General features: G+C 45.3%; 1 protein-coding gene across 2 annotated transcripts in view; it reads left to right on the top strand.

Annotated features, from left to right (window-relative positions):
* The first annotated feature begins 2,588 nt into the window (after nt 1-2,588).
* The window catches only part of LOC309620100 (uncharacterized protein), a 171,493-nt gene continuing 153,946 nt past the window's right edge, over nt 2,589-20,135 (top strand). The window contains exon 1 of one of the 2 annotated variants that reach the window (XR_014239413.1): nt 2,589-7,080. The gene's annotated coding sequence lies outside the window, so the exon portion shown is untranslated. The remainder of the gene's footprint in view (nt 7,081-20,135) is intronic. The other variant, XM_082376195.1, reaches the window with a different exon arrangement.

The raw sequence follows: 20,135 nt of genomic DNA, 5'->3' as shown, positions 1-20,135 counted from the left end.
ACTACGTGTAATCCAAGCAGGCTGCATAAAATGAGAGAAAAGGAAATGAAGTCCGTTAATCTCCCAAGACAGACATTTATTATCCGAAAGCCAAGTGACACCTTCAAATTGTGACCTCACATTCGGAGAAGGAAAAGGCTCGTGCCTGATGGGGGCCTGCACCGGCCTCCTGAAAGAAGACTGGCCTCAGCCAAATGTCATCTCCACAAATATTGGCCCAAATTTCCAGTTGCTGTTGATTAAAAATCCATGATACATGCTACGGCTGCAAGTAAAATCAGTGCCCTGGACCTCAGAAGCCAGTCTCTTGTGAGACATCACAGGAGTTTCACCCACTCCCTTGGAGTACTAATCTCTGGTCTGAGTGAGGCCTTGAGGATATTCAGATTCTTTCAGGTGTAAGGAACACTGGAGGTGGAGTCCAAAGCTATCAGCAGTCTGTAAATCACAGACAGTGCAAACAGCCTCTGTTCCTCAGCGTAGCATCGTGGATTCTGGACCTATGAGCTGAGTTCAAATCCCAACTCCACTGCTCACCAACTGTGTGACCTTGGGCGATTTACTTCACCTCTCTGTGCCTTAGTTTCCTCTTCCGTAACAAGGGAATAACAATAGTATCAACCTCAAAGGATTGTAATGCAGAGTCAATGAGTTCATACCTGTAAAAGGTCTGGGACAGTGTCTGGTACATCGTGAGCACGTTATTCATTGTCTGTCAGTTAAATTCCTTCCTTGTTCTCTTGCGTTTTTCATACCAAGTCTGTTCTCAGCATGTTGCAGATAAAGACACTGAGGTTCGGAGAGGTGAAAGGACTGGTCCAAGGTCATCCACCTCATCAAGGCCAGCCTGAGCTCTGGAATGCAGGCCTCTGACTCCCTGTGCTGTGCTCTCCCAGCTCCAGGCTGCCACCCTGCCGTCCTCTATTAGCGCAAGGTTGGGATGGGTGAGCCTGTGGGAAAGGGTCTTGTAAACAAAGTCACTGTGTTCAACGTTAGGATCTATTAGAACTCTGTGCTTATCACTTGTGGCTGTTTGAAGAGGTCTGGGCCATTGGATAACAAGACTCTTCAGGTAGGAACATGTCATAACATGTTCCATTTTCTTGAAAGCAGCAGCAGAGTCTAAGGCAGTTCTCAGAGTGACTTCAGTACTGAGGGCTGTTTGTATGTTGGTGTTACTACACGGAGGATGGGGAGGCCTAGGAGGAAGAGCTGGGGACAGAAAGCAGAGACTGTTGAGTGGAGCGTGGCTGCAAAGCCTTGGCCGCCAAGTGGCGATGGCTGCATTGGTAAGAAGGCCCAAGTTTAGAGGAAGAGAGAGGGCTCTCTTGTGATGTCGTTTGTAAACCCGAGAATGACTTATGGTTAGCCTTTGCATTTGAAGGGCTGAATGGGACCTCCAAGACTGCCGGTTCAATTTCCCCACGTTCGCAGGGAGGCATCCAGCCCCGGAGAGATGGCGCACATACCAAGGACCCACGGCTGTGCCTCCATGTTCCTCAAGTGACTTTCTCATGACAAGTTGGCTTCCCCGGGACCCATGGATGAGACGGTCTAGGCTCCTTGGCACTTTTAGTTCTTAGTGTCATCCAGTAGGAGTCTTTTAATTTCCTTCCCTAGGATCTTGACAGCCTTCGGGATGTGGGTGAGCTCGCCCCATCCAATCAACCCTGAGGTCATGATAATATCAGCATATAAGCTTAGAGATGTGGCCCAGGCCCCGTATATTCACCCAAGTGAGTGCCAGCTTGTTTGGCCTTTGGTCTGTCAGCTGGCAGGTCAATCCCCGTGACACTCTCTGCGTTCCTTTTGTATACATATATTTTAAAAAATATATATTTTTTTGGCCGTGCACGTGGCGTGGCATGTGGGATCTTAGTTCCCCAACCAGGATCAAACCCATGCCCCTGGGATTCCCTGGTGGTGCAATGGTTAAGAATCCGCCTGCCAATGCAGGGGACACGGGCTCAAACCCTGGTCCGGGAAGATCCCACATGCCGCGGAGCAACAAAACCCGTGCGCCACAACTCCTGAGCCTGCACTCTGGAGCCCACAAGCCACAACTACTGAGCCCACGTGCCACAACTACTGAAGCCCACGCACCTAGAACCTGTGCTCCGCAATAAGAGAAGCCACCGCAATGAGAAGCCCACGCACCGCAACCAAGAGTAGCCCCCGCTCGCCGCAACTAGAGAAAGCCCGTGCACAGCAATGAAGACCCAACGCGGCCCAAAATAAATAAAATAAAATAAATTAATTAAAAAAAAAAACCTGGACTTCCCTGGTGGTGCAGTGGTTGAGAGTCTGCCTGCCAATGCAGGGGACACGAGTTCGAGCCCTGGTCTGGGAAGATCCCACATGCCGCGGAGCAACTGGGCCCGTGAACCACAATTACTGAGCCTGCGTGTCTGGAGCCTATGCTCCGCAACAGGAGAGGCCGGGATAGTGAGAGGCCCGCGCACCGCGATGAAGAGTGGCCCCCGCTTGCCACAACTAGAGAAAGCCCTTGCACAGAAACGAAAACCCAACACAGCCAAAAATAAATAAATAAAAAATAAAAATAAAGGAATTCCTTTAAAAAAAAAAAAAAAAACCTGTGCCCCCTGCATTGGAAGTGCAGAGTCTTAACCACTGGACCACCAGGGAAGTCCCTCTCTGTGTTCCTTTGAGTCACACCCTTTCTTTTCAAACATCACCACGCTGCCTTCCATATTCTGTTTGAGGACAGGCAATAACCCTGAGTGGCGAATACTAACAATGGTTCCGTATGTTTCTGGAAAGTTCTGTCTCCTCCCTGGTCTGGGCAGAGGACGACTAGAAGGAGCTCTGGTCTCGGAGCCCAGGTGGCTGGCCAAGGACTGGGTCAGCCATCCTGGAAGTTGCCAGAAGGCCGCCTGTGGTTGAGGTGAGGCCTCCCTCCCTCTGGCCTGCGGCATGGTGTCAGTGCTTCCCAGGGCTTGGGACCGGGCTTGCAAACAGCCAGCAAGAGGGCAAAAAGGAGGTCTCAGGGAGGCTGAAGTGTTGCATCCCGAGGGTTGCCTCTACCTCTTCCATCACTCTCCCCTAGAGCCCGGCTCACCCCTTCTCCACAGGGACGCAAGGATGTTCCTGGAAGACGAGGCACTTAATAACTGGGCTTGAACCCATCCTATCTTAAAGCTGGAAGGGCCCACAGAGGTCAGCTTGCTCCAACTTGGTGGCAGAACTGGGGCTGCCTATTTCAGTTGTCAAGGTGATCCTCCTTATCCAAAAAGTAGCCTCCCTTTGGAAATCAGAGGGTTACACGCTTTTTAACTCGGCCCCTTGGCTACCCATCCCCCCTCCCTGGGATGTGCACCTTCTCTCAGATGGGGTCTCCCACAGAAGAGACGGGAACAGAATCCGGTTCGCTCAGGCTTGAGAAGGTGTACTTGCCACTCTTGTGTCTATTTCATTCGTGTGGAGAAGAAGCAAGTTTTTCCAAAGCATAAGGCCCAGAGATGCTGGGGGGAGTTGGGAACCTCCTTTTACGTCACTCTTCCAAGAGCCAGTTCTCTTTGGCCAGCCCCTGGTCCTGCAGGCACATGTGCCAGGGTGCAAGAGCCTGGAAGTGAAACCGTGTATCTCAGACTGGGACTTGAACCCACGGTCTTTTAATTGAGATCACACACCTGGTCTCAGGACTTGATGAAGCTCACGTTCTTGATGTCTCATGGCAGAAAGAATTCAGTGAGAGACAAAGTGATAGGTAAGAAGTGGATTTATTTAGAGAGAAATGCACCCCACAGACAGAGTGTGGGCCATCTCATAAGGCGAGAGCGGTCCCAGGGTATGGGGTTGTCAGTTTTTATAGGAGCAGGTAATTTCATAGGCTAATGAGCAGGAGGAGTATTCCAAATATTTCAGGGAAGGGGTGGGGATTTCCAGGAATTGGGCCACCACCCACTTTTTGACCTTTTATGGTTGGCCTCAGAATTGTCATGGCGCTGGTGGGTGTGTCATTTAGCAGCTAATGTATTACAATGAGCCTATAATGAGGCTCAAGGTCCCCTGGAAGTCAAATCTTCCACCCATCTTGGACCTAGTGGGTTCTAACCAGTTTTTGTCATGCCCTATGGCTATGTCCTTCTTTTAAAGGTTGTGCCCTGCCCCCTTCCCTCCTGTTTCAGAAGGAGCTGAGAGGCGGTCCAGGCGAGGGGCAGGGCAGGGCGGCAGCTCAGTGAGGGGCCGCTGGGGTTAGCAATAGACCAGCAGCATCTCTGAGTTCAGTGGTCAGCACATTCAGAAGAAGCAGCACGTGGAGGGGTCATGGCCCTAAGACAAGAAAGAGGCGCTCAGATGGGAATGAGGACACAGAGTGTTCAGGAGGGAAATGCTGTGCTCTGTCTCGACTGGTCAGAGGACTCTCGGGGGATTGAATCCAAATCTTGTTTCCATTCTCAGAGGCCCGAATAACAGTGTATTTATTCTATGGGTTTACAGCCTCCCTCTGCTACTTAATGTGTGACGTTGGAGAAGTTACTTGACCTCTCTGTGCCTCCGTTGCTTCCTCTGTAGAATGGGGTCGTGAGGACTAAGTAATCCGTGGGCCGCTCCTAGCACAGGGTGGGTGCAGAGTCCACGTTCAATAAATCCTAGCTGCTGCTCCTGTCGTTACTCACACGCTGCTTCTGTCACTAGCATCAGTGTCTCTGTGTTCAACAACAATTTCTCCCATGGCCCCTCTGAGTATTCTCCTCCTGGTTCTGCATCCTTGTCTCCTTCATTCTTCATCTGACATGATTTCCAGTCTCTTCCTCAACCAAATTATGCTCTCCTCCCTTCTTCCTTCCCTCCCTCCCTTCTTTTCTTCTCTAGTGCCTACCCACGAGAGTAGGTGCTGGGCTTAGAGCAGTGGGCCTGGCAAACTTGACTGCTGGTGGTGAGGTAACAGGCCGGGGCTCCAGGAATCTTGTGCTCAGCTGGAAGTTACCATCCTCCGCCTGGCTGGGGGCCTTAGTTCCTGCAGAAGAACTCAAAGGTATTGTTATGTATTGATATACCCCTTGAGGAGGAACCAGGACCCTGCCCCAAGGCTGCACTATTGCTTCTTGACTGCTCCCCCTTTGTTTCTGCATCCCCTCCCTTCCCTGATTAGCAGCTGTTGGAATCTGCCCTTTGGAACTCAGGGAAGGTCTAGGAGGCTGAAGCCTTTTTCCTACAAGCCAGAAACAGGGGACACATAAAGGCTTTTGTATCCAGGAGGGCCCCACAGGGTCCTGCTGAGTTTCAGAATCTCCAAATCGCCAAAGGATCTTCTAAGAGAGAGGTAAGAGTTCTCTGTTATCCAAAAAAGCAGGGAAGATCTAGAGGGCAGGGAGAGGACCAGTAACTGAAAGCAACGGAGAACTTACTGAGGGGTCCAAAGAGCCAACAGGCTGCCTTAGGGAGAAGTCAGTTTCCTGACATTGGAGGAATCCAAGCAGGGCCTGGCCTAGCCCTCGAGGATGATGCTGAAGAAGGAATTCAAACATCAGAGGGCACTGCCTGATCTGAAAAGCCCACCTGCCCCACCCCTTTCTCCAGGCTCCTGTGTTGTTGCTCGTCGGGCGGCTGGTGTTCTTGGGAGTGCAAATGATGTGTGAAGTAACTTCTGATCTTTTCTGGCACAGTGCGAAGTTGTGCAAGGCTTAAGGAAATACTTAGCTCCACCAAGCAAGCCTTTCCCAAGTCAGTATTGGGGGAAAAAAATAACTCCATTAGAAGTGCTAAATGAGGATCATAATGAGATATCCAATGTCTTGCCAAGTGAATTTAATCGCTTTCTGATCCCAACAGCTACACAATTCAACTCTTTCTTAGCATAATTAAGCAAGTGACAATGAGGATACTATTCTAAGACATGGTAATGAGATGCTGAGGGGCCTGAATTCAGCTGGAGGGGAATTCCTATTAAATATTTATTAGATATGCAAGTTCTTTAATAGCTAGAAAAAAATAGAAAAGGAAATTTAGTTAAGTGAGGTCCATTTCCTTTGAAATTAAACTGTTAAAAACAGAAGCTGCCAGGTCAGTACTTGCAGGAATCTTCATCTTCCTGGCCTGAGGGCTTGGCTGCAGTCTGGCCATAAAACTCCTTAGGTGACCGGGAGCCATAGAAAAGGAGACTAAATTAGGGGATGATGGAGACTGTTGGCTGGGTAGTAAAGAAGAAAGAAGGAAGTGAAAAGAGGTAGTGGAGCGGGGTAGGAGTGTGGAGTCCAGACTTGTGTTTGAATTTGAGCTTGGAAACCACTAGGGCTGTGTGTGTGTGCGTGTGCGTGTGCGTGTGTGTGTGAGAGAGAGAGAGAGAGCGCGCGCGCAAGCTCAGATGAAGCACTTTACGTGTCTAAGCCCAGTCTCCTGCTCTGTAAAATGGGTTTATTCATACCTACCTCACAGGGTTATTCAGAGGACTAAGTGTGATATAATAGTTGTGAAAGTGCCTTAGAATCTGGAAAGCACTGGAAAACCCTTGGGTCACTGACTCTTTGAATCTCTGCAAGAGAATTTCCTGTGGTGCTAGCAAGCTCCTAGCAGAGTTCAAGCCACTTCTCTGGTTGTAGCTCCAGGGAGAAGGCAGATCGAATTGGCTGGAAGATTGAAATTCGGCTGCACGTTGAAATTTTTTCTACCTGGCAAGGGATACCCTGGCACACCCACAAGGTTCAAAATCCCACACTTCTCCAACTGCTGTGGATCAGTATGCAAATAAGATGCAAGCTCCAGGCCCCGCCGGCAGGAAGGGGAGTTAACCTCGGCTGGGTCTCCGGGGGAGATGTTTTCCGCAATTAGGAGCCTCACCTGTGCAAGAGGCAGAGTGGGGCGGGGCTTTGCTCAGGCCTCAGGCCAGCCCGTGGGCGGCCTGTGTGAGCATGCGCGGATGTGTACGCGGCGTGTTGGGGGAGGGGAAGACTTCCAGCAATCCCGTTTCAGTCCTCCAGAGACTCACAGATTGCCTCTCTTTCTAGACTTTCCCTTGACTGGCTTTACCACGATGCAGAGTGACAGCAATAATTATTTTTACTTTTTTGAGTGCCTCCTTGTGCTGGGCGCCGTTTAACCCTGGCAACAACCTGTTGGGTAAGTATTATTACCATTTTATTGCCATTTTACAGAGAGGGATACTCGAGCCCAGAGATGGGAAATGATTTGCGCAAGGTCACAAAGCTACTCTCTCAGGTTTCTCTGGCTCCCAGGTCCCTGTGGGTTTCCTTTCATTGCTGCCTTTCCCAGAGACGTCCAAACCAGTGGTCTGGGGGGAACCATTCCTTTTGCCTGGGGGCACCGAGGCCAGCTCTCAAGGGCCTGTTCTCTTAGGCACTGCAGGGGGGTAGTTGTGTTGGTGACCCGTATGCCTGTTGCTACGGGCACGTGGGGCGTGGGGGAAATTGTGCTTTCTGGGGAGCCCCTTTGGTCTGGCATCTCGAGCTGGTGGCCTCCAGCCAGGGTCGGCTTATATCTTATCTTTGGTATTGGAAGCCCAAGGGTGTCCTGTGCACCCCCCCCCCCCCGCCCAACTGGGATCTTTACCTTCTGGTTTGCAAAGGGCTTGGATGATCTGGGTGGGGAGTTGGAAGTGTCAGGACCGCAGGCAGAAGGTTTGCCGGAGGGTGGCCTCTGGTGGGCTCCTCTTCCTTTGTCTTCGTGCCATACCTCGTTCCATCAGAGCCACTGGATCATTTGGCCCTCAACCAACGAAGAAAATGGCTCAGAGTCTAAGTCTCATATATGTGCCTTCGTGGTGTGAAGGGCTTAGCTGATCTGGGTCATGGGTGTCAGCCTCATGCTTGGAACCTTGGAGATCGTGACCAGCTCAGTGGGAGATATCCTTGACTCTTATTCTTCTTAGCCCATTCAGCCCTGCTGATTTTTCCGGAAAATTCACTCCCATTGAATCCCTTCCCATGCCTCTTATAGCACAAGCAAATATCATCTCCTTACTACTGTCCTGGATGATTACAGCAGGTTCCTATCAGAGGAAGCCTCTTGACTCTCAGGCCCATCCACTCACTGCCCCAGAGTCCTCTCCCTCAAAAAGCACTCTGCGTGACACTCCTCTGTGCATAGAAATAGCAGACCAGGTCAGACCTCTGAGATGTATAGCCAAATTGGGGAGATGAACATGAACTTGTGAAAAGTTGTGAAATGACAAGGCAAGGTTCAAGAACTAGTTCACATAGATAATACAAAAGAAGATAAGTCACAAGGCAGAGTGTGATTAATTTCCCAAAGAGTTCTACTGATCATCATGCCAGGATCTCAGAGGTGAGACGAAGAGGCCATGGAGGACTTGGGGTGGGAAGACTTCACCTAGGAGATGGGCTCTGATCTGTGTCTTCCAGAATGAGCATAGTTTGGATGGAGAAAAGGGTTGTGGAGATCATTCCCATTCATTCTAGAGTAGTGCGTGCTGGGTGTCCTCTGTAGCTGATACTGGAGGTAAGGCGCAGCTCCCTTGTATTGGTTACAGACACAGCTTGACACAAACAGGAACATATAAGGTGTAGCCAAGGAGCAGAGAGATTGTTTGGTTTCCTGTCTGCTATAGGATGCAGATTCCTTCAGAAGTATTCAAAGCTCTCTACCATGTGGGTCCCGTCTACCTCGCTGGCTTCATCTCCCCCCGTTCTAGAAGTTTTGCTTTATGAATTTTGATGCTGGATTGTTTGGTGTGTTTAGGGTCATAACTATTATAACTTTTTGGTGGATCATATATTTTATTTATTTAAAATCTCTCTTCTGCTTAATTCTGCTGCATTGAACTCACTTTGATAGTAATAGTGCCAATCCTGTTTACTTTGCATTTGTAGGTATATCTTTGCCCTTTGTTTCATGCCTTTCTGCGTCATTTTATTTTTGAGGTGTCTTGGAGCTCTAAGCCAGGCCAGAGGTGGTCAACATCAGCTTTGAAAGTGACTAGGGTGAAGCTCAGAGGCAGTAGTCAAAACACATCCTTAGTCTAAGCAACTTACAAAAAGCTAGCCAGGATATCCGGATGTCTTTGCCCACTCCTCTCTCAAAGGGTAAACAGAAACCTTAGACTCTGTTGGACCTGTTGCTTCCAACTTCCTTGAACTTTGCCCGGTTCTACCAGTTATAGGACTTTTGCCACACTTTGGCACTTCTCTTTTTTTTTAAAATAAATTTATTTATTTATTTATTTTTGGCTGTGTTGGGTCTTCGCTTCTGTGTGAAGGCTTTCTCTAGTTGTGGCAAGCGGGGGCCACTCTTCATCGCAGTGCGCGGGCCTCTCACCATCGTGGCCTCTCTTGTTGCGGAGCACAGGCTCCAGACGCGCAGGCTCAGTAGTTGTGGCTCACGGGCCTAGTTGCTCCGCGGCATGTGGGATCTTCCCAGACCAGGGCTCGAACCCATGTCCCCTGCATTGGCAGGCGGATTCTTAACCACTGCGCCACCAGGGAAGTCCCACACTCTGGCACTTCTTGTGCCAGTCGTTTGCCCAAGCTGGGCCCAGTCCAATTTTACTTATAATCCCATCTGCTCATGACTATGGCTGTGACTCGTGTACAGGTCTTGTTTCCTAGACATCTTTCCTTTCTGGAACAAGAGTAAGAACCCTCTAAAGTAGCAGCATTCCTGGTGTAATAACCAATCTCTAAAAATGAAGAGAAGAACCTCATATCTATGATTCATACCCAAGTCAAATTCTAATAAAAGGAGAAGTTTCAAGTCAGTAAAACGAAGTGGATTGGAAATCTGGGTAATTCCAAATCACCATCCAAGATGAAAGAGCCCGCTGTCAGGTGCCACTGCAGATGCCCATGGGTGCAAGGAAGGGGCTGTGTGCTGGCTTGTGGGATCTGTCTGGACGATGGGATGCAGCAGCCTTCAGAGGGCCCTGGAACTGGAGGCTTAATGCAGTTTGGATGGGGAAAGAGCCAAGAGAGCGTTCCAGTTCATTCTAGTGTAGTAAGTATGTACTGAGGGTCCTTCATGGCAGCCTCTGTGAAACTGAGCAGGACCCTGTGGGGCTCCTGGGCACAAAAGCCTTTCTGTGTCCCCTGAGTTCCAAAGGGCAGGTTCAAATAGTTGCTAATCAGGGAAGGGAGGGGTTGCAGAGACAGGGGAGGAGCAGTCCGGAAACAATAGTATAGCCTTGGGGCAGCGTCCTGGTTCCTCCTCAAGGGATACACCTAACAATATCTTTGAGCTCTTTAAAGAACTAAACCCCCCAACAAACGGAAGATGTTCCAGAGAGAAGGTCACAGTTCAGTAACCTCGAGAACCACAGATCAGGAGACCACCTGACACCAGAAGATCTCTAGATTGAAAAGAATATGGGTCCTGCACACACCCTGATAACGCTGCCCCTTGACTATAAAACTCCTCACAACGCCCCCTGGGTTGGGACACGCAGTTTTGAGGGCATTAGCCTGCTGTGGTCCCCTTTGCCTGGCAAAGCAATCAAGCTATTCTTTTCTACTTCACGCAAAACTCTGTCTCTGAGATTCAGTTTGGTAGTCGTGTACAGAGGCCAAACTTCGGCATCCCCTGTGTCTATGTGGTTATGTGGTGTGTGGTATGTGGGTGTGTGTTGCTCACAGACCCAGCTGACAAGCAGGCTCTAAGAATTAAGGGTAGAGAGTTCTGCCTAAGAAGATGAGGAAAGTTCAGTATGTCTTGATGAATTCAATAACTAGTAATGTGGGTTTTCACATTACTGTGCATTTTTTTCACTTGTATAAATGAGCATCTGTCTTTTATGTATCTTGCACTTTACTGTTTAGAAAATATGTTCACATATTATTCAGTTAGATTCTCCAAACACCAGTTTCAGTCGGGCTCCTCGTCTCCATGTTACAGATGAGGAAAGAGGCTCACATTGGTTAAGATGCTTGCCCCAGCTCATCAGCCAGTAAGTCACAAAATTGATATCCAGGACTTTAAACTGAGGACTTCTGAGATCTGGTTCAAGGTTCTTTCCACAAAACTGCCCCTGCTGTCATCTCTCAGTATGAACTATAACAAATGACCGTGATTGGGATGTTCTCTGCAAACTATTAAAATGCTAAAGAAATATGGTTGCAAGAACATCTGATTTTTAGAAGTGGGCTTTGTGCCTAAGGCCTCAAGACAGAAGCATAATAAAACCATTCATTAAAATATTTACATCAACTGACAGCCACAATAATTAAAAACTCCCAGCACCACTAAGCTGTGTTTCAGATTAGTCTTCTGAGCGGAGAGGCTCTTTTAGAAAGTTTGTCTTCCTTGTTTCAGGAGTAAGGGGCTTCTGCTGAGAAGCTTTAGATCACTGGAGATGGGAGTCAGAGTGGCGGAAGGGCATTGAAGGTCTAGCCAGGCAGGGGTCACGTGCCCCTGAGCGCCAAATAGAAGGAGGTCCCAGGAGGCAGATTTTTCCAATGATGGCAGCTCCCTTGCTTACAGGAGGGTTCGGTCCTGAGAGGACCTCCACCTTCCCTCCTCTCTCTACCGCTAAACTTCCAACAGCTTGAACTTGAGCTTAAAAATATGGAAAATTAAAAATATACAAAATAGGATAGTTTGATAAACCACCATATACCCATTATCCAACTTCAATAATTATCAACTCAGGGCCAGTTTTGTTGCATCTCTGGCCCCATCTACTTCATATCTCCTGTATTTTTTTAAAGCAAATCCCAGACTTCATAAATCAGGTAATCCATAAATATTTCAGTATGTATCTCTAAAAGACATGAAATATTTTTATAACAAAACCAAAATACCATTATCAAATATAAATAGTGCAGTAATCAGTGTTCAAATTTCCAATTATACACGTGTGTGCGTGTGCGCGTGCATGCACACACACACACACACACACACACACACTACAGTTTGTTTGAATCAGGATACAAATAAAGCCCATACATTACAATTGGTTAAGGTTAATATGTCTTTCAGAACTCTAAAATTGTAGGAACCCTCTCCATCTTTTTTTTTTCCCTTCATAATTTATTTGCTGAAGAAGCCAAGGTGTTTTCCTATAGAGTCTCACAATCTGGATTTGGCTGATTGAATCTCCATGGCTTACCTTAAGATGTTCCTCTGTCCTTAGTGTTTCTTATGAATTGGTTGTTGTATCTCGAGGCTTGATCTGATGCAAATTTAATTTGGGGCCAGCAAGAATGATACGTCATAGATGATGTTGGTCACCCTACATCCTGTCTAGGTGCCTCCTTTTTTTTGGTGATGCTAAGCAATCATTATTGTTCAATGCCTAGATCCATTACTTCATTACTGATTGTGCAATGGTGATACTCTAATTACTTCTTCATTTATTAGCTACAATACTTCTTTTTTTAAAAAAATTTTACTGGCGTATAGTCAATTTACAATGTTGTATTAGTTTCATGTGTACAGCAAAGTGATTCAATTATACATAAACATATATTCTTTTTTAGATTCTTTTCATATAAGTTATCACAGGATATTGAGGAGAGTTTCCTGTGCTATACAGTAGGTCCTCGTTGGTTATCTCTTATATATAGCTCCAATACAAGAGAAATTTCCCTCATCTACTATTTCGTTGCCCACTGGTTTAGTCCATAGAGAAATGCAGGATTAATACCTGATTCTTTCCCTTTAATTATTAATTTCCAAAAGAATAAGTTGGCTCTCTTTCATTGCACTAAAGTGACGAAGTAGATTTTTTTATAGTGAAATCATGGGTTTAAATATATTTGATGTGTTCAATCCATTGGCAGTCATTATTTTTTCTAATTTTTATTTTATATTGGAGTATAGTTGATTTACAATGTTGTGTTGGTTTCAGGTGTACAGCAAAGTGATTCAATTGTACATATACATATATCCATTTTTTTTCAGATTCTTTTCCCATGTAGGTTATTGCAGAATATTGAGTAGAGTTCCCTGTGCTATACAAGGACCTACAGTAGGTCCTTGTTGGTTATCTATTTTATATATAGTAATGTGTATATGTTAATCCCAAACTCCTAATTTATCCTTCCCCCCACCCATCTTTCCCCTTTGGTAACCATAAATTTGCCAATCCATGACGGTCATTATTTTTTTGATATTCAAATTGTCCCATCTTTGGCCAGTGGAAGCCTCTTCAAGTTGGCTCCCTGAGTTCTTTTGCCCTGACCCCGAGAGCCTTTGATCGTTTCCTTGTTCTCCGGTAAGACAGGGTGCTTCAGGCTCATCTTGTACATTTCCTGCTGCAGACCTAGAATCAGCCATTTCTCCAATGGACATATATACACTACCAAACATAAAATAGCTAGCTAGTGGGAAGCAGCCGCATAGCACAGGGAGATCAGCTCGGTGCTTTGTGACCACCTAGAGGGGTGGGATAGGGAGGTGGAAGGGAGACGCAAGAGGGAAGGGGATATGGGGATATGTGTATACATATAGCTGATTCACATTGTTATAAAGCAGAAACTAACATGCCATTGTAAAGCAATTATACTCCAATAAAGATGTTAAAAAAAAGAAGCCCTGTTTCTTTTAGTGATAAATGATATTTCAAGACTACAGTCTGCATTTTAAGTTGCTCATTGCTACTGGGTTCGTCATTGTTTCTAGAGCTTTTCAGCAGAAGAGCTAGGAAGTGTATTATTTAAAGTAAAATATATCATGAGTTCATACTGATACTTCCAATTCAAATTCAGGACTACAGGGCATTTATGTAACATCTTCTATCTTACATCCACATCTCTATTCCTACACTAAGAATCCCAGTTTTCAAGGCCACGGGGGATAATAGAATTAAAATATCACACAATTACTTATTCAATTTATCTCATCATACAAACAAAACTGTCTCAGAATAACAATACTAATGCTACCACCACAGTATGATTACTATAAATAATTTACACATTTTTTTGTAGTTCTTATACTTAAAGCAAATCTCACTAGGGATATACTATCAAATGACTGTGTTTAAAAGTCATTGGGAATAGTTTCTCTCTGCCACCAGCTACACACACAATTAGATTCATCTATTTCATTTTGCTTTCAGTTTGGGAATTTCTGTTTTATAGTGTTATAAATGTTCTTTTATGATTATGTAATATGGTTACATGATTCCGAAGTCAAATCTGTAAGCCAAGGTATATTCAAATAAATCTAGATTCTATCCCTGCCCCTTTCATCCTGTTTCCTCCTCACCTTAGAGGCAACCATTTCAAAATTTCTTAGGGCTCATCCTTCCATTTTTTAATGTTTTAACCTGAGAATATTCATATAAGTATATCTTTTTTTTTTTTTTTTTTTTGGCCACGCCGGGTGGCTTGTGGATCTTAGTTCCCCGACCAGGGATTGAACCCAGGCCCTCAGCAGTGGCGCTGAGTCCTAACCACTGGACCACCAAGGAATTCTCCATATACATATATCTTTGCATCCCTCCTTTCTTGGAGAAAAGATAGCATGATATGCACATTTTTCTACACCTTGCTTTTTTTTCCCCACTTAAAAATAGATCCTGGAAATCACTTTATAATATCTTCTCATTTGTTTACCAGCTGCGTGACTCCGATATGTGGATGCACCACTGTTTGTTCAACCAATCCCCTATCGAGGAACATTTGGGCTGATACCAGTCTTTGCTTTTACAAATCGTTCTGCATCAAATAGCTTTGTGTATATGCATTTTCATATTTTTGCCAGTGTATCCATGGGATAGATTCCTAGGATTGGTACTGTCAGGTCAGAAGGTAAATATACACATATTTTTGGTAAATATTGCCACATTTCTCTCCATAGATGGGGTACCATTTTACATCCCCACCAGGAAGGTTGATGGCATTTACGTTCTTTTTGGTGGCTGTAATTTAGCCTTCCATGTTTTTTCTGTTGTTGAAAAGCCAGTTGCAAGTATTGATAGTGAGAGGCAGGAGGGAGAGTGATTTGGCATACAGACTCTGGGGTTGAACTGCTTGCATCGCAAACCCTGGTTCTGCTACTTAGTAGCTGTGTGTTCTTGGGCAAATTACTCAACCTCTCTGTGCCTGAGTTTTCTTATCTGTAAAATGGGGAAGTGAGGAAAACTTCCTAAGAGGGTTGTTCTGGTCGATTAGATGCAATAAGCAAACAAGTGAAACCCTTTGTGCTCTGCCTGGCACGAAGTATCCATGGAGTAAACGTTAGTTACAGTTAGTATTAGTTAAAAATCTCCTTTTAAGAACCCTCTGAGGTGGGTATCATCAGCCCCTGTGTAGAGATGAAAAAACTCAAGCGTAGAGAGATGAAGTCATTTGTCCTGGGTCACAAGGCTGGAGGGGTGAGGCTGAGGCTCAGGCCCGTCTGCCTGCAAAGCCTGTGCTATCTGGAGGGATGTCGTGCTGCAGGCTTCCTGTAAAGCGCCAGTCTGGGATGAGCCGGGGCACAGGTAGCCGGGGATACTCCAGGCTCCAGCCCCCTTCCAGGGACTGTCTTGGGTACCACACCACTCTTGCAGGCCTGCCATGCTCCCTGCCCCTCACTCTGCGGCCAAATTGGCCACGTTCCCGCAATCCCTACAGATCCGCTGGGCTGTTATGAGCGGGGCCTGATCAAGAGTGAAGACTGACCTCGGTTTTCCTGGGCCCTCTTCCCTCTGCCTCCTGGCTGGAAGCCTTAACCCTTGCTGAGGGGAGAACCTCCTCCCCTTAGGCCTTTGCCCGCCTGATTTTCCAAAATTTAGCAGAGCTCTCCAGATTTCACCTCCTCTCTTGTATTCCTACCACAAAGTTATGCTGTCTCTCCTGGACGCTCTTGCCTGGCTTGATCCCAAGGTGACCTGGAGTCTTGCACGCTCAATAAATATTTTTGCTTTGAATCCATATGCAAGAGGAAGTGGGAGGTGGTGGTGAAATTCTTTCTGTATGTAATTGAAAAACAATGCTCTGAATGATGGGCCATTTGTTGCTCCCTGTGGAAATGATTTCCTCCTTGGTGCAGGGTCTTCAGGCGGAGGTCCTATGTGGCCCAACTCTGCTTGGTTGGCTCATCGAGCAAGCCTTTCCCCAGGTGTGGGTAACTGAGACAAGATAGGAATTTAGCACATAACTCATTTTTTATTATTAAAAATGTTTTGTAGAGTACCTACACAAATCATGAATACATCTACAAATCTCTACGATCTTTCATCTCCTACCAGAAGCACGTCCAGATTTGGGGGGCCTGAAGCTTACCAAATTTGTGTGACCCTCCTTAAGAAAAGCAACCCCAATCACAAATTCAAAATTAGGTACAAAAGTCAATATTTACTTAGGGAAAATAAATCACAGAAATCACAAATTTGGAAGGCTGACAAATACCAGAGACATCATAAAATCCAGAAAAATAGCACAATATTTTCACTAAGCAGCTGCCTGACATATTCTTTAATCACTTCTGCATATGACAATTTTATAGTATTTTCTGTGGAGAGAGTTGGAAGATCATTTTTCTTTCCTCTATCACTTTTGGTTGAAATTTGTTTTATACTGTTGATCGTTTAGAAAACCTTTTTTTTTTTCCTCCCAGCTTCACAACTTTTTGTGGGTAATTCGTCTAATTACCAATTGTTTCTATTGTTGTCAAATTTAGGAAAACCTCTTTCTCTCTCTCTGTCATTTTAAATCTCTATATAAGATTTGAAAGACTTTTCCAAAGACTAAGCTTCTGACTCGGTACACTCAAGCCCTGTTCGTCTTCCACTATCTGCCCACTTTTGGTACCAGCTGCTATAGGATGTGTGCACAAGCAATATGGCTTCTGGACCTTTATGTCATGACCCCAGGTGAGTCAGTGTAGTGGATGGTAGAAACGTCCCAGAAGTCATTCCTACAGCAAGATGCTTAGGGATAATTTAACTAATCATGGAAGTAACTGCAAACCCCATAAATATACCCTACCAAACTCAAAATTGATCTATCCCAAGTCAGCTTCCCCTAGCCCATTCCCCAAAATGCTTGAGGCCATTCTAATGCCACTGGACACAAGGGGAAATGGGGTTGAGGGACAAGTCAGAGTGGAAAGGAGCAGTAGACTTAACCAACTGTGATGAAAACATCTTACTTTTGCAAATTTAACAAAAATATATGGCCCTGTGAACACATTGTTAATTACCCTATGCACGCCCACCCCTCCCCATCCTGTCAATCTCTGGGTCCCTAGAACATCATACAGGGCCTGTCGAATTGCTTTGTTTGTTTGTTTGTTTGTTTTTAATTTTTTGGCATACCATGCAGCATGTGGGATCTTAGTTCCCCAACCAGGGATCGAACCCAAGCCGCCTGCAGTGGAAGCACGGAGTCTTAACCACTGGACCACCAGGGAAATCCCAAGGGCCTGTCGAATTGTTGAATGAATGCTTTCAAAGCCTGACCTGTTTCATGGACCAAGATTTGAAGAAATGAAAAACTCTCTTCTATCGATGCTTTTTCTAACTTGAAGTCGTAAGACTCTTTTTGTTAGGGATAAATGTTAGCCTCATGCTTCAGGGCAGGGACTAGGGTGCAGTAAGCAAGCACCCAGGGCATACAATTCAAGGAGGCACTAGATGCCTCTCTGACATCACCCCTAGTCCCAGCCTGGTCCCAGGCTTTGCCTCTTCTAGAAGGCTCCTTGGGGGAGTGAAAAAATTTAGTTAATATTGTGCTTGGGTCCTTACCAAGTAGCCGAATGGCTCCCTCTTTGCTGAGAGAATCTATAGGAACGTAGTGTTCTTTGTACTCTAAGGGACAGCACTGAGGATACAGGCACCGTGAATCTATAGCACACAGAGCTAACACCGTTAATAGCTAAGATCCCAGACCCAGGCACCAGCCCAACAGCAGAGCTAAGAGCAAATTTAATTATCTCAACACAAAAGCAAGAATGAGCTTCTCAGCCTCCAAGGTCAGAGTTCTACCAGGTAGATGGGGAAAGGGCTGCACCCTACCCTACAACATGGTGGAAAGGGAGTGAGCACGCAGAAGGGAGGAGAAGCTGGGAATAAGAGAAGAAGTTTGCTGTACAAGCCCCTATTGGGATGGTCTCTCCACTTTGCCTTCCTGGCTCCAGAGAAGTTGTGATCACCAAGGAGTCAATGCCAAGGCTCCCTCCATAACCTCTGATCATCATGGCACTAGAAAGAGGGAAACTGAATGGATTCTCACCTTTTCTGGGTTCCTAGAATTTCTCTCAAAATTCTAAATATCCTAGAACCAACCCAAAATGTATTTTAATTATTTCGTTGTTAAAAAAACAATACATGCTCATTGTATAAAATGTGTTACGGTATGAGGAAGGAAGAAAAACTACTCATGATCTTATCACTCAGAGATAACCATAGTTAATATGATGGTACATTTTCTTCTGGAACGTTTTGGACACATAGACACCTGCACACAGCCTAACTGTATTATGAGCATCTCCACGTATCATGAGATACTCTTTGAAAATGTGATTTTTAGCAGCAATGTACTATTCTTGTATACGGAAGTACCATAATCTAATCTTCTGTTGTTGGGGGCCTACAGGCTTTTTTCACATTTTTATTTGTTTATCTAATAAGTTCCTTGGACTAGATTCCTAGAAGTCACATTAGTGGGTCAAAGGGCATGAGCGTTTTTAGGGCTCATAAATAGGTAAGTACTCTTATCATCCCCATCATACACATGAGGAAAATAGGAACAGAGAAGTTTACTAACTTGCTACAGGTCACACAGCTAGTAAAAGGCAGAGCCAGGATTCAAACTGAAATAGTCTGACACCAAAGCAGCCACCGCACTGTGGAAAGGTATTAGCTCTGTGTTATAGTAGCTACAGATAATTTTCCGCTCTGTCATTTGTGTCTTAAATTTTGCTTGTGATATTTTTATACAGAGATTTTTAAATACATATCTGGGGTCAGATTTATCAGTGTTTTTGTTTTACGTTTCTTTTTCCTTCATGTTTAGAAAATCTTTCCCCATACCATGAGCTGGTAAATATTTACCTATGTTTTGATGGACTGTTTGATAACTTTCTTTTAAAATTTAACTCTTTAATTCATTGGAGTTTATTTGGATGGAAGAGGTGAGGTGGAAGTTTTCACTTATTAAATAGTTGTTTGACATTCTGCCACTGTTATCAAATCCTGAGTGTAGAATGGAGATGATAATGATCTCTACTCCATGGGGTCACTGTTAAGATAAAGTGAAATTAAAAAAAAATTTAAACACACACACAAAGTAAAAAATTAAACCAGCACCCAACAAGAATTAATTCTCTTTCTCCAAATCAATCTGCCCCACTCAGAAAAGGTTTCTATGGCAATCGTATATTTACATAACTCTCTTCTGTACTTGTTGCTTCCTGGTCTAGAGAGAAGAAGGGTCCTTATCTAGTTTTTCAGTCCTTAGAATTTTATGATTTCTCCTTGAAACATTTTGTGAACAGTTTGAAGCAATTTGAATAAAGTTGACTTCTCTTTTTTTTTAAATTTATTTTATTTATTATTTATTTTTGGCTGTATTGGGTCTTTGTTGCTGTGCGCAGGCTTTCTCTAGTTGCAGCGAGCGGGGGCTACTCTTTGTTGCGGTGCGCGGGCTTCTCATCGTGGTGGCTTCTCTTGTTGGGGAGCACGGGCTCTAGGCACAAGGTCTTCAGTAGTTGTGGCGCACGGGCTTAGTTGCTCCGCGGCATGTGGGATCTTCCCAGACCAGGGCTCGAACCCATGTCCCCTGCCTTGGCAGGCAGATTCTTAACCACTGCGCCACCAGGGAAGCTCAAAGTTGACTTCTCTGAAAGAGTTATGTTTTATTAATGAGCAGGTACTTCTGCTATTTTGTCTGGGGAATGATATTTAAACCATTGATTCATTCATGATGATGGACTCACCTATTGAATTAAGGAAATCAGTGTGTTCCAATTGGTTACTCAAATTATTTTGATGGGAAAAAGATTGAGTTTGTATTGACCTGTTTCTTCCCTTTCACGAGTGTTATCCTGTGGAGTGACCACAGTTACAATGGGCATGTCACTTGAATAATCACAAACGTGATGATCTGAATAATGGTGGCATCCTCAACACTTCCCTCTCTGTCTCCTCACATTCAAATCATCACTAAGTTCTGTTGGCTCCACCTCCATAATATAACCTGTATCCATCTATTTTTCTCTCATCCCATTGTTCCTACCCTGGTCAAGCCACTATCTTCTCTCTTGGACCACAGCCC

Source organism: Balaenoptera borealis (genome assembly GCF_965194805.1).
Source record: "Balaenoptera borealis genome assembly, chromosome: X".
Lineage (NCBI taxonomy): Eukaryota > Metazoa > Chordata > Mammalia > Artiodactyla > Balaenopteridae > Balaenoptera > Balaenoptera borealis.
The sequence above is the reverse complement of the archived record's forward strand: the minus strand, read 5'-3'. Positions and strand labels throughout refer to the sequence as shown.